At 48.8% G+C, this 13,904-nt stretch overlaps 1 protein-coding gene across 1 annotated transcript in view; it reads right to left on the bottom strand.

Annotated features, from left to right (window-relative positions):
* LOC138520956 (bile acid receptor-like) overlaps positions 1-12,827 on the bottom strand; it is a 304,029-nt gene extending 291,202 nt beyond the window's left edge. Inside the window, exon 1 of the mRNA XM_069633415.1 lies at positions 12,626-12,827. The gene's annotated coding sequence lies outside the window, so the exon portion shown is untranslated. The remainder of the gene's footprint in view (positions 1-12,625) is intronic.
* Between the last annotated feature and the right edge of the window lie 1,077 nt (positions 12,828-13,904).

Here is a 13,904-nt window from a genome sequence, read left to right as displayed (position 1 = left end):
TGGCTGGGGGGTGGGGGTGGTGGGAGACATGAGTGGGGGCCTGGTGGAGGGTGCCCCTGCACTGCTTGGGGGTGGGGGTGCAGGGGGACATGAGTGGGGGCCTGGTGGAGGGTGCCCCTGCACTGCTGGGGGGTGGGGGTGGGGGTGCAGGGGGACATGAGTGGGGGCCTGGTGGAGGCTGCCCATAGTGGCAGGGGGGTGGGGGTGGTGGGAGACATGAGTGGGGGCCTGGTGGAGGCTGCCCCTGGTGGCTGGGGGGTGGGGGTGGTGGGAGACATGAGTAGGGGCCTGGTGGAGGCTGCCCCTGGTGGCTGGGGGGTGGGGGTGGTGGGAGACATGAGTGGGGGCCTGGTGGAGGATGCCCCTGCACTGCTGGGGGGTGGGGGTGCAGGGGGACATGAGTGGGGGCCTGGTGGAGGGTGACCCTGGATGCTGGGGGGTGGGGGTGGTGGGAGACATGATTGGGGGCCTGGTGGAGGATGCCCCTGGTGGCTGGGGGTGGTGGGAGACATGAGTGGGGGCCTGGTGGAGGCTGCCCCTGGTGGGTGGGGGGTGGGGGTGGTGGGAGACATGAGTAGGGGCCTGGTGGAGGCTGCCCCTGGTGGCTGGGGGGTGGGGGTGGTGGGAGACATGAGTGGGGGCCTGGTGGAGGGTGCCCCTGCACTGCTTGGGGGTGGGGTGGTGGGAGACATGAGTGGGGGCCTGGTGGAGTGTGCCCCTGCACTGCTTGGGGGTGGGGTGGTGGGAGACATGTGTGGGGGCCTGGTGGAGGGTGCCCCTGCACTGCTTGGGGGTGGGGTGGTGGGAGACATGAGTGGGGGCCTGGTGGAGGGTGCCCCTGCACTGCTTGGGGGTGGGGTGGTGGGAGACATGAGTGGGGGCCTGGTGGAGGGTGCCCATGCACTGCTGGGGGGTGGGGGTGCAGGGGGACATGAGTGGGGGCCTGGTAGGGGCTGCCCATGGTGGCTGGTGGGTGGGGGTGGTGGGAGACATGAGTGGGGGCCTGGTGGAGGGTGCCCCTGCACTGCTTGGGGGTGGTGGGAGACATGAGTGGGGGCCTGGTGGAGGGTGCCCATGCACTGCTGGGGGGTGGGGGTGCAGGGGGACATGAGTGGGGGCCTGGTGGAGGGTGCCCCTGCACTGCTTGGGGGTGGGGGTGGTGGGAGACATGAGTGGGGGCCTGGTGGAGGGTGCCCATGCACTGCTGGGGGGTGGGGGTGCAGGGGGACATGAGTGGGGGCCTGGTGGAGGCTGCCCATGGTGGCAGGGGGGTGGGGGTGGTGGGAGACATGAGTGGGGGCCTGGTGGAGGCTGCCCCTGGTGGCTGGGGGGTGGGGGTGGTGGGAGACATGAGTGGGGGCCTGGTGGAGGATGCCCCTGCACTGCTGGGGGGTGGGGGTGCAGGGGGACATGAGTGGGGGCCTGGTGGAGGCTGCCCATGGTGGCAGGGGGGTGGGGGTGGTGGGAGACATGAGTGGGGGCCTGGTGGAGGCTGCCCCTGGAGGCTGGGGGGTGGGGGTGGTGGGAGACATGAGTGGGGGCCTGGTGGAGGATGCCCCTGCACTGCTGGGGGGTGGTGGTGCAGGGGGACATGAGTGGGGGCCTGGTGGAGGCTGCCCATGGTGGCAGGGGGGTGGGGGTGGTGGGAGACATGAGTGGGGGCCTGGTGGAGGCTGCCCCTGGTGGCTGGGGGGTGGGGGTGGTGGGAGACATGAGTGGGGGCCTGGTGGAGGATGCCCCTGCACTGCTGGGGGGTGGGGGTGCAGGGGGACATGAGTGGGGGCCTGGTGGAGGCTGCCCCTGGTGGCAGGGGGGTGGGGGTGGTGGGAGACATGAGTGGGGGCCTGGTGGAGGGTGACCCTGCACTGCTGGGGGGTGGGGGTGGTGGTAGACATGCATTGTTGATCAGTAGTGCAAGGTGAAATGTGGGTTGGCTGGGGGGCATGCCCATGGTGAATGGGCTGCCTGCGGGACATGGGCAGGGGTGCAGGGTAGTCCCCCGTGGTGTGGGCTGGCTGCAGGGTCCGTGGAGGTTGTGGAGCGTACACCTGGGAGGGCCCACACGGCCAATTCACGTGTGGTACTCCCCAGAACCCCTGAAATACACATACCCTGCTGAAATCGCGTGTGGAACTTCCCGCGCACCCCTGAAATACACATACCTTGCTGGAATCGCGTGTGTAACTTCCCGCGCACCCCTGAAATACACGTACCCTGCTCGCACTGGGCCAATTGTGTGTGGAACTGCGCGCGCACACCTGAAATACACGTACCCTGCTGAAATCGTGTGTGTGACTTCCTGCGCACCCCTGAAATACACATACCTTGCTGGAATCGCGTGTGTAACTTCCAGCGCACCCCTGAAATACACGTACCCTGCTCGCACTGGGCCAATCGTGTGTGGAACTGCCCGCGCACCCCTGAAATACACGTACCCTGCTGAAATCGCGTGTGTGACTTCCCGCGCACCCCTGAAATACACATACCTTGCTGGAATCGTGTGTGTAACTTGCCGCGCACCCCTGAAATACACGTACCCTGCTCGCACTGGGCCAATCGTGTGTGGAACTGCCCGCGCACTCCTGAAATACACGTACCCTGCTCGCACTGGGCCAATCGTGTGTGGAACTTCCCGCGCACCCCTGAAATACACGTACCCTGCTGAAATCGCGTGTGTGACTTCCCGCGCACCCCTGAAATACACATACCTTGCTGGAATCGCGTGTGTAACTTCACGCGCACCCCTGAAATACACGTACCCTGCTCGCACTGGGCCAATCGTGTGTGTGACTTCCCGCGCACCCCTGAAATACACGTACCCTGCTGAAATCGCGTGTGAGACTTCCCGCGCACCCCGGTATACACGCACACGTATTTTTTGTCAGCGGGTGTCCGTGTTTGTGGGTACCCCTTTGCACGTCATTTGTCCTGGAGGGCCACAGTATAGGACATTCATCATGGCAGTATATAGGTGCTATTTGTTGGCGCACCTTTTGGCGCACATTTCTTACAGCCGCAGAGACGCTACCGCCTGCTTTCTTGTGGCGGTCGTGTTTGTGCCTGTGCGCTGGTTTGAGCGTGCGCTTTTTTCCCCTATTCTATTCCATGAATACGTGTTGTAGGCGAGCGTGTGGGCGTTCCGCGCACTTGTGCCCTGTACTTCCCCCGTGACGCCCACGTTTTGGCAAGTTGTTCCCCATTCCGAGTGTTACGCCCGTGTTCCGCCTACTTTTGTTGCGTGCGCCGCGCTATGTGCGAATTTCGCTGTGGCCTGTGCGATTTTCGCTGTGACCTGGCGCACGCTGTTAGATGGCCTGTGCGCCAACGTGCGCCGTGCACTGTTTTATCGCACATCCGCTGGTTTTCTCGCGCACGGCCTTCCATGAATCGATGTGCGCTGCTTTTGGTGCGATTTTCGCACTTACACTGCGATTTTCGCTATTCCACTGCGATTCGCACGTTTTTGCCCACTTGCGCCGCGCTAATTATTCCATGAATCGGCCTCTGAATGTGAACTCTGTAAACTCGTTGGCCCCTTTCCCTCCAATAAGAAGGCAGTGTCCAGCTTGCAACCTTAACGCGCGCTGCTGGCTTTTTCCCGGAACACTATTCCTGAGCAGTGCCTCCCGTTTAGGGCTGAAAATCGAAGCCGTCTCCGTGCTCCCGGGGAAGAGATCGAAGCATGGCCTGCTACACCTCACGAAGATATGAGAACACAAACCGCCACCACACCCAAGAGACTGAAGCGCTTCTGCTCTGCATGGCTCTGGATGTGAGCCCAAGATGCCATCATGGACATCCCAGGGTGTCTGAATATCATACTGAGGGAGTAAAGTGAAGTATTCCCAACAAACCCCAGAACCTACAGTCACTCAAGATAAATACTAATGTCCAGACACACGCACACCAGCACTCCTTCTGACTCCATCCCCAAGGTCCCGACTGGACAGTGTTCAAAGTGGGGAGTCTACATAACAGGCAGACCAAGATCACAGTGGAGTAAACCAACTCTTGCCATTTTGAGAAATATCTTTTCTGAAATGAATGAGCAGACAAGTGAGAAACCAGACAAAGGAAACAGAGAAAATACGCCCTCAAATGTTTTAAAAATATGGAAGGCCTATGTTGTCATATTAAGTTGAAACAAGGTCCTCTCCCCAAGATGGCACGGGTGGGCATTAGCTGTGACTCTGAATACTATACCTACACTGAAGAGATATACAAGCAAACCACTGTTTTCTCTCCAGAACAGGTTCCTTGATTCTGCCACATGTTTAGTTGGAAAGCGTTACAGAGAATGAGGGAGACTGCGCCAGTTTATGAAATAGGTCTTCAAATGGGCATTAAGCTTCGTGAATGCTTCAAATGTTGTCAGGTGAAATGGGCTCTCTGGAATGTACGAAACACATTTTGCCGTAAGGACCACCACTCCTCCGTCTGATGAGATAACAGAGTGCACCTATGCTGGAGAACTATAGTTACGGGACCGTAGCTCTTTTCTTCTCCAGCAGAGCGTATTCCATAGGGCGCCCACTTGGATGAAAGGAGCTGGAGTTCCTGAGAAGGCGAAAGTGGGATCTAATGTCATTGCCTAGTTATTAGATTGGCAGGTAGCAGAGACCTTTAGCCATTCTTAAGAAGGCAACTGCCCCATCAAATGAGAAGACCCAAGTAAAGAAGGTTTCTTAAGATCCGACCAAATACCTTCTGGCCCCCTTCTATCACAGGAGGATAGCTCAGAGGCAACGTGCTCGCCTTGAAAGCAAGACGACACAGAGAAACACAGGTTTGAACCCCGGGTCCGCACTTAGAAACCTATGGGTATTAAGCGCCTTATAAATAACCGATCATATACCATACACACCATTTCTTACCCCACAAGAGACGATTCACACTCGCCGAAGGTTAGTGGCGAGGGCACGTTTTGTGGCCTGGCCAACTCTATGGGTCACTTTGATTTATAATCTTCATGATCAGCTTTTATTTGGAATACATTACATCAAGCTTTACAAATCCCAGAGATACAATACACAAAGTCACCAAAGCAGGTTCATACACCAAAAGGAGAATTCCGCATTGGGTTAACAACTGCCATGAAAAGAAGTCTGGCTGTTAGGCACATGTTAAAAGCTTTACAGAAAAGGATATCAAACCCTGAAGACCGTTACAAGCATCACAAAAAAACAGGAAAATGAATTCTCCATCAGTGATGAATAAACAGAACAGCAAAGCAAATATGAAACGAAGTTGTCAGAAGGGTTGTAGCTGGCAATGATTGTACAGGGCCTTGACGCCATTTTCCTCGGGAAGCATTTACTAAAAAGCAAAGGCTCATATTAAAAATGTACAAAATGTTAAGTGCATTCAGAAGCATCCATTTATTGACCCTGAATAACGTGTTAAAGAGGATGTTATACAACCTTTATAACATGAACAGAATAATGTCATCACTATGGGTCAGCAGTATCTATAATAGGAACAACATCATGATGGGAGTTGCCCACTGGAGCTTTTTTAATGAAGCTAAGTTTCGTGACCAAATTGGTGCCTTCCTCAGACAGGATTACCCTGTATTCTCTTAAAAACAATTGGTTCCTGACCCAAACGCTGAACAGCAAGCCATGTGTCGCCCTTGCACTAATTACCATGTCGGGTGGTTCAGTAACCAATCAGGTGGCCTGAATTAATTTGGGGCAAGTATGAGCAATTTGAGCAGGCCTCTCACCGAGAAGGAAGGGATAAAATGGATATTATGTGTGAGCAGTGGCAGTGCAGGAACGAGCTCCTGAATTGTGGGAGTACAGCAAGAGGCCACCGAAGTTGCACCCTGCTAGACCATGTTACAGTGCCTTGCAATGGACACATGTACACTGCCCGCAAAACAAATAAGTGCACGCCATACACATCGGAGAATGCTTCTTAGATATAATTTACATCAGCAAGCTGTGTTTACAATTAGTAGTCACTATTGAACATGGGATGAGTTGCCTCCACACATGTCTGACCAATGATGGGCCTAGCCTATTATTAGAATATGTACATTAATGTAAGGTAAGACTAACGCACGGTATATCCACAAACGATTATCCATAGGATGAATGTGTGCACACATGCAGAGTGCATCCACTAGACCCTGCATCCTCGGGGTGCTATTATACTTTCTGTGTGTACTGGCCACTACCATCCCCCAATAATCCAGTGCACCTCCTCTTCTCTATGGAGCATTATCTGAGAAGCATGTTTACCACGCCTTACCTTTGATATGTGCATACTCATATAGAGACATGCACACAAACATACACATCAAGGTGCGAAGTGGCCACATTCATGCGTGCTAAAACTGCCCAAAAGAACCCGGTTACCCCACTCAAGGGCAAACACACACACTGCCCATAAGAACCCTTTAACACTATGGATACACACACACACACACAAAAAGACCACTGGTCTGCCAGACTGACCAGCTGGTAAGATAGTCCAGCCAGTTAAGCGCTCGTTCTAGATATCTGTCCTTCACCTGCAGGACAAAAGTTTGAATTCAAAGGCAGTGGCCACGCATCCAGCCCTTCATGCTTCCGAGGTCAACAAGTTGATTACCTTAAAATAGTGTCATAATGTTTTTTCGCACAAGGGTACACGTACTGTTCTCCACAAGAACCCATAGCCCGGGCCATCAGGCACGCACACAAAGTCTCGCCCATTCACCAGCTTTGGTTGCAGATCCTCAATATTTATGTGTGTAATCCAACTCCAGGGGGAGTGGCTGCCTCGCTGCTAAAATCAAGACTTGCGAGGATAGCTCAGGGGCAACGTGCTCGCTTTTGAAGTAAGACGACGCAGACCAACACAGGCTCGATCCCCAGGTCTGCGCTTAGAAAACTATGGGTATTATGCGTGCTATAAATAAAGATATTAAAAAAGACAGAGTCATCCTCCTGGAGCAGGTATTCGATATTTCTTCTGGATTTAAAGCATATGTCCCCATAGTTTGATAACACACACACAAGTCTACACCTGAGGCGACTGAGGGCTTTACCGTATGCTATGTAGAAGTATGTTATACTATGACAAATCCCCAGAATAGCAGTCCCAAAGCACTCAAGCTTGCCTGAATGTTGGTGTACTGTGCTCCCGCCCGGGTCTCCAGACATTAGTTTGAGGATAGGAAAGGGAAGGGATGAAGCAGCAGGAGAAAGAGGATACAGATAAAACAAACAGTGGGGCAGGTTAAAGGAAGAAGGATAGCTTGTGGCATCTTGGGTATCTGTTGCTCCAGCCAAAGTAGGTCATAGAGAATGAGTGGGTTAACTAGGAGGTAACTTTTAGGGATGTGCAATACTGCAGGGAACCAAAAGGTAGTTGTCCTTATTTTGCTTCCATGGAAAAGCACAAAGTCAACACTGAGATTGCCCTGGATCCGTACCTAACATCCAGACGTTGCAATTACCCTACACAGAGGATGTCACCAAACCAATCAGATTAGGGCCAGGGCAATGATAATGGCACCTGAAATAGAGAGTCCATGGGAGCAGATATGCAGAACCTCCAGAGCCAGACTTGGCTCACCTTTGCCTCCTTAGCCTCCATCCCCTGCTTGTGACTCTTCACATCCCCCTCTCCCCATATCCTTCTAACACTACTATCACTATTCAATCCTTCAATCTGTATGTATATCATTGTACCCCAACGCTATGTTGTACAGCAATCTGTGGCTTCCCAGTAACGTTTGCATTATAAAAAACCCCAAAATATATCCTGGAGGCTAGTCCCCAGGTGGATAAAGACAAATAACACGGAGTCCGGGGGAAGCGTATCAAGGTAGGCAAGATCTGCAGCAGAATGCTTACAAAGAGAAGGAAAGAAAGACAAAAAAAGGAAGGAAGGAAAAGAAATAAAGAAGGAAAGAAGATCTGATCCAGAGTGCCTACAAAGAGAAGGAAAGAAAGAAGAAAAGAAAGAAAGAAAGACAAAAAAGGAAGGAAGGAAAGAAGATCTGATCCAGAGTGCCTGAAAAGAGAAGGAAAGAAAGACGAAAAAGGAAGGAAGAAAGAAAGACAAAAAAGAAAGAAAGAAAGAAAGAAAGAAAGAAAGAAAGAAAGAAAGAAAGAAAGAAAGAAAGAAAGAAAGAAAGAAAGAAAGAAAGAAAGAAAGAAAGAAAGAAAGAAAGAAAGAAAGGTCTGACCCAGAATGCCTACACATAGAAGGAAAGAAAGTCAAAAGAGAAAGAAAGAAGAGAAGGGAAGAAAGACAAAAAAGGAAGGAAGGAAAAGAAAGAAAGAAAGAAGGAAAGAAGAGATCTGATCCAGAGTGCCTACAAAGAGAAGGAAAGAAAGAAAGAAAGAAAGAAAGAAAGAAAGAAAGAAAGAAAGAAGCAAAGGAAGATAGAAAGAAACAAAGAAAGAAAAAAGAAAGAAGGTCTGACCCAGAATGCCTACAAAGAGAAGGGAAGAAAGACAAAAAAAGGAAGGAAGGAAAATAAATAAAGAAGGAAAGAAGATCTGATCCAGAGTGCCTACAAAGAGAAGAAAAGAAAGAAGAAAAGAAAGAAAGAAAGACAAAAAAGGGAGGAAGGAAAAGAAAGAAAGACAAAAAAGAAGGGAGCAACGAAAGAAAGAAAGAAAGAAAGAAAGAAAGAAAGAAAGAAAGAAAGAAAGAAAGAAAGAAAGAAAGAAAGAAAGAAAGAAAGAAAGGTCTCACCCAGAATGCCTACACATAGAAGGAAAGAAAGACAAAAGAGAAAGAAAGAAGAGAGGGAAGAAAGACAAAAAAGGAAGGAAGCAAGGAAAAGAAAGAAAGAAAGAAGGAAAGAAGATCTGATCCAGAGTGCCTACAAAGAAAAGGAAAGAGAGACAGAAAGAAAGAAAGAAAGAAAGAAAGAAAGAAAGAAAGAAAGAAAGAAAGAAAAGAAAGAAGAAAAGAAAGCAAGACAGACAAAAAAGAAGGAAGCAAAGGAAGATAGAAAGAAACAATGACAGAAAAAAAGAAAGAAGGTCTGATCCAGAATGCCTACAAAGAGAAGGGAAGAAAGACAAAAAAGGAAGGAAGGAAAATAAATAAAGAAGGAAAGAAGATCTGATCCAGAGTGCCTACAAAGAGAAGGAAAGAAAGAAAAGAAAGAAAGACAAAAAAGAAGGAAGCAACGAAGAAAGAAAGAAAGAAAGAAGAAAGAAAGAAAGGTCTGACCCAGAATGCCTACACACAGAAGGAAAGAAAGACAAAAGAGAAAGAAAGAAGAGAAGGGAAGAAAGACAAAACAGGAAGGAAGGAAAAGAAAAGAAAGAAAGAAAGAAAGAAAGAAAGAAAGAAAGAAAGAAAGAAAGAAAGAAAGAAAGAAAGAAAGAAAGATCTGATCCAGAGTGCCTACAAAGAGAAGGAAAGAAAGACAAAAGAGAAAGAAAGAAAGAAAGAAAGACAAAAAAGAAGGAAGCAAAGGAAGATAGAAAGAAACAAAGAAAGAAAAAAAGAAAGAAGGTCTGACCCAGAATGCCTACACAGAGAAGGAAAGAAAGACACAAGAGAAAGAAAGAAAGAAGAAAAGAAAGAAGAAAATAAAGCAAGAAAGAAAAAAAAAGAAAGAAGCAACGAAGGAAGAGAGAAAGAAAGATGATCTGACCCAGAATGCCTACAAAGAGAAGGAAAGAAGGAAGGAAAGAAAGAAAAAATAGAAGACAGCAAGAAAAAAGGACGAACCCACGGATTTCTTTATATAAGTGGCTGTCTAGAACAGTCCAGTTTTCTTCCTCTGTCTCTGCACCATCACCAAGGATAAGGATTCCAGAATGCATCTCTACTTGGATACTGAGGCACAAAATTCATTGAAATGCCTCTTCATCACTAACCTAACCAGAAAACACTAGGCAACTCTAAAAGCATGGCAAGAAAGGCAAACGGGTGGAGATTGAACTGTACAATGGTTTGCTTTCCCAATGGGCGATTGGCAACCCATGATTGGTAGGCCACACATGTAAGCGTGCATTCCTGTGCACGAGGCCGGAAAGCGTCTACTTTCTCACTTACAGTACCGTAGGATATGTAGGTCCACTTTATGTAATATTTCTGGCAAACACAACAATTAAAGGATATTAAATAAAAAGCACCACTACCCGTGTTAGAGAAACCCTCTGGCCCATTTGTTTTCCTACCAAAAGCGTATCCTGGAATTGGAATGAGAGACCTTGAGGTTGCATCAAGTTATGCCAGGCGACTACATCCTCTAAATGCGCAATGAGCACCTATGCAAAACAAATGCGGTGATGGTCGGAAGGTTTGGAATTAATCCTAACCTCTGGCATCGCCCTGGACAAACGTCCAGGCAACCGTGATTTGCCTGCCAAGCCATTACAGAAGGGGAAAGACCATATGCAAATCAGGCTTGGTCCCACCCCATAAGGGGCAGTCCAGCCCAAACTTCTTGGTCACAGCCTTGCTGGGCCTCATCAGTGAGGAGTAGCTTGGGTCTCTAGGCGCAGCAGGCACGGGACCGACATCTGGGCATACCCGTCCCACTCAGGGTGACTATAGCAAAAAGGTTTAGAATTAATCCTAACCTCTGGCATTGCTCTGGGCAACCCTCCAGACCATCTTTGCCTGCCAAGCCATTGCAGAAGGGTAAAGACCATATGCAAGGTGATGGCTGGAAGGTTTGGAATGAATCCTAACTCCTGGCATCGCTCTGGGCAACCAGACCATATGCAATATGCTCAGCAATAGGTCAAGTGTTTCCTACCCCTTGGATGTTCACAACACGCCAGAATTTCTGATGGGGGGGAGAAACCAACATGACCATTCATGTACACCATTAGTAATAGGGGGTAAGTACGCTGCAGGGGGTCATATGAAGGCAAGATCCTAGCATATCCATTCCCCTACAATAATCCGAGCTCAGCTTTCCCAAATGAAAGGAAGGCATGGGATTTCTAAATAAGAATGGCAATCTTCTCGGAGATGTTATTAAGCTTTTCCATAGGCGGGGGTTATTACACAGCCACGTCTACATGCTTAATAAAGGCCCCTAATTAGCTCCGTCCACATTTCCGTGGGTAAATATAGTTCTATATACATATTTATATATCACCTTTTTATGTCACGCTATGCCAAATGTCTCCCACCTTTAATGCCTTTCGCTGCCGGTACTAATACCCACACCATTCAATGCTCATCACCTTATCAAGTGGAATCGATAAAGGGCTGTGTTTGCTCTGCTGAGGTTCGAACCAGTGACTAAAGCTTGGACCCATGATTCGGAAAGGGATGCAATACATATATGCCAGATTGTGTGTGTGAGAGTGCGTGTGGTGTGTGTGTGAGGTTTGAATCCCGGCAGGTCCACTCACACCTTCATCCTTCCAAGGTTGATCAAATGAGTACCATTAAGTTGGGTAACAATAAACATCTGTTAACTGTCAATAGCGCTAGGAGGTCCCTCTGGGGATGAACATTGCGCTCTACAAATACACATGTAATGGTATGCCAGTTATAGTGCGGCACAGTGAATACCATAGTTAACGTTACATGACATCTGCCCTTGACCATGAAAGTTCACCAAATTTGGCAAAGAACTGTGTCTGACCACATACGAAAACACAAGCCCGCTTTAATGAGCTCTCCTGAATGGAATCATGTAGACACTTTGAAAAATAGGTTGTTTTTTGCATTGTTTTTTCCATAGACCCCAAAGGGGACATATCGGAGCAGATATCTCAAAGGTGTCCGATTTGATCTTGTTCACAACACTCCCTTTAGCAGTCTTTTGAAATGCGATTGTGGAGTGAGTTGTGGCTTAATGTGTAGTGCGAACGAGTATGTTTGTTTTGGAGAAATAAGGTTTGTAGACTTCGCCATTATATAGGTATTAATTTTAACTTTTAAAAAAACGAAATATATACCTACTACAGAATTACACACATTCCACAATTCAATATTTATTTATTTACAGGCAGGAACAATGCCATTTTGATCACAAAAGAACGTACAATAGATAAGAAATCAGATTTGAGGGGAATCGGTGAACATCTTACAACGGGGTGAGTTATAGTAATAGGTAATACATGAAATAAAACAATGACCATAAAGTGGCAATTACTTTTTCTCATATATATATATATATATATATATATATATATATATATATATATATATATATATATATATATATATATATATATATATATATATATATATATATATATATATATATATATATATATATATATATATATATATATATACACACATATATACACACACACACATTAGTTGGCAGTCGTCACAAAAGACACAGTTATGCACACACTGTAAAAGCAGCGAAAAAGTATATATAACTTTTAAATAATGGAGATGTACCGCATTACATCTGCCCCAATGCAGGCTTTCCCCCGCATGAGTTCTATTTTCCAGGTCACTGAGTTTGCAGTGTGATTAACACTGGAACACAAAACATATGGAAGGCACGGCAGCATTAAAAGAGCCCACCGGGACACGTCAGACAATATTGACCCAACACAGGAGGACCCGCCGAGAACAAACTTCGGTGGTCGCGCTCTGGGGACATGTCCAGGGCAGGCTACACGCTTGACTGATGTTAAACCTGGAGCGAGAGTGTTCTGGAAGCATAAAGGTGACTTACCACGTGCACATCCGGGTCCGCCGTCGCCTGGGAGCGGGTGGCGCAGCAGGCAGCGGCTCCCGTGAGATCCCGGCTGGAGCAGCAGAGGGCTTTTAGCTATTTATCAGCCCCCCCCCCCACCCCCCCCTGAGTGCGCGCAGTCCCGGGCAGCAGACACTCTGCAGAGCAGCGGGGCTCTCTCTCTGGCTCTGCCTGACACACTGACTGACTTCCCACACAGCGCTCGCAAGGGTCAGGCCTGGGGCAGCTCCTCGCAGACATTAATCAAACACGCGCTGGGTGGACAGAGGCCACCGGGACCCCGGCGTCACTCTCTTCCCCCCCACCCCCCCCCCCCTCTCTCTGCTGCTCCCAGAGTGCTTCGCGCCGCGGCCGGGCCGAGGTGCAGCCTTTAGTCTACTTTCGGCTACTGCATAATGGCGCCCACGCAGCACTGCGTGCTCTAGCTCGTCCATGATTCCGTCGACGCGCGAAGAGAGGTTTTACACACCATTGTCCACGTTGTTGGGGCGAGTCTCTTGCTTAAGTTTCACGTAGGTAGTCTACTTATTTTGTATTTGACTGCGTCGTACCTTCTCACAAAACACAGGGGCAACGTTGCGCAGCAGGGTCAAAAATTGGCCCTGTGCAGGACCACAACATTCCCCCAAAACCGCGGCAATTTACCCATGCTCACAACTGCATGCTACGCAGTTACACAAGTTGCGCGGCAGGATAAATGTGGGGCAGCGCAACTAAGCAGCATTGAGAGGCTGCACTGACTCCAAGGGAGTGCCACACACACATGCCCACAGGAAGCACGTGCCAATGTGACAGGAAACTTGGCACGTCATAGCTGAAGTTTACAGCCCACGCACGGGTTGGAAAGCCAGGTCCTGATAACATTGAGTAAGCACAAAACGCACATTGGACTGGAACAATATTTTCGTGGAAATGGGAAAAAGCAATCCTGGATTTCCGCTATCTGAACGGTGCATGGTTTCAGACAAGACACATGCACTGTTAGGTACAGACATGCGATGCCAGCAAATGTTAAGAGGGTGCATGCCAAACCAGACACACACAAGGCCTTAAATGGCCACTATAATTGCTCAGGGCACTGTTCACAAGGAACAGAAAGTACCAGCACATCTGTGATTGGGTGTGCTTGTAAGGTACAAATATACCAGAACCGGTAAGTAACAGACTTCCCCTGTGTTTGTTACTTATCGGTCTACATCTAGGTACCCTGTGCAGAAGTCTGAAGCCCAGTGGCATCTGCAGTAGGACTGAAGCTTAC

The sequence above is a fragment of the Ambystoma mexicanum genome, chromosome 13 (genome assembly GCF_040938575.1).
Source record: "Ambystoma mexicanum isolate Mex_15411 chromosome 13, UKY_AmexF1_1, whole genome shotgun sequence".
NCBI classification, from domain to species: domain Eukaryota; kingdom Metazoa; phylum Chordata; class Amphibia; order Caudata; family Ambystomatidae; genus Ambystoma; species Ambystoma mexicanum.
Note: the sequence above shows the minus strand (reverse complement) of the source record. Positions and strands in the feature narration are given on the sequence as shown.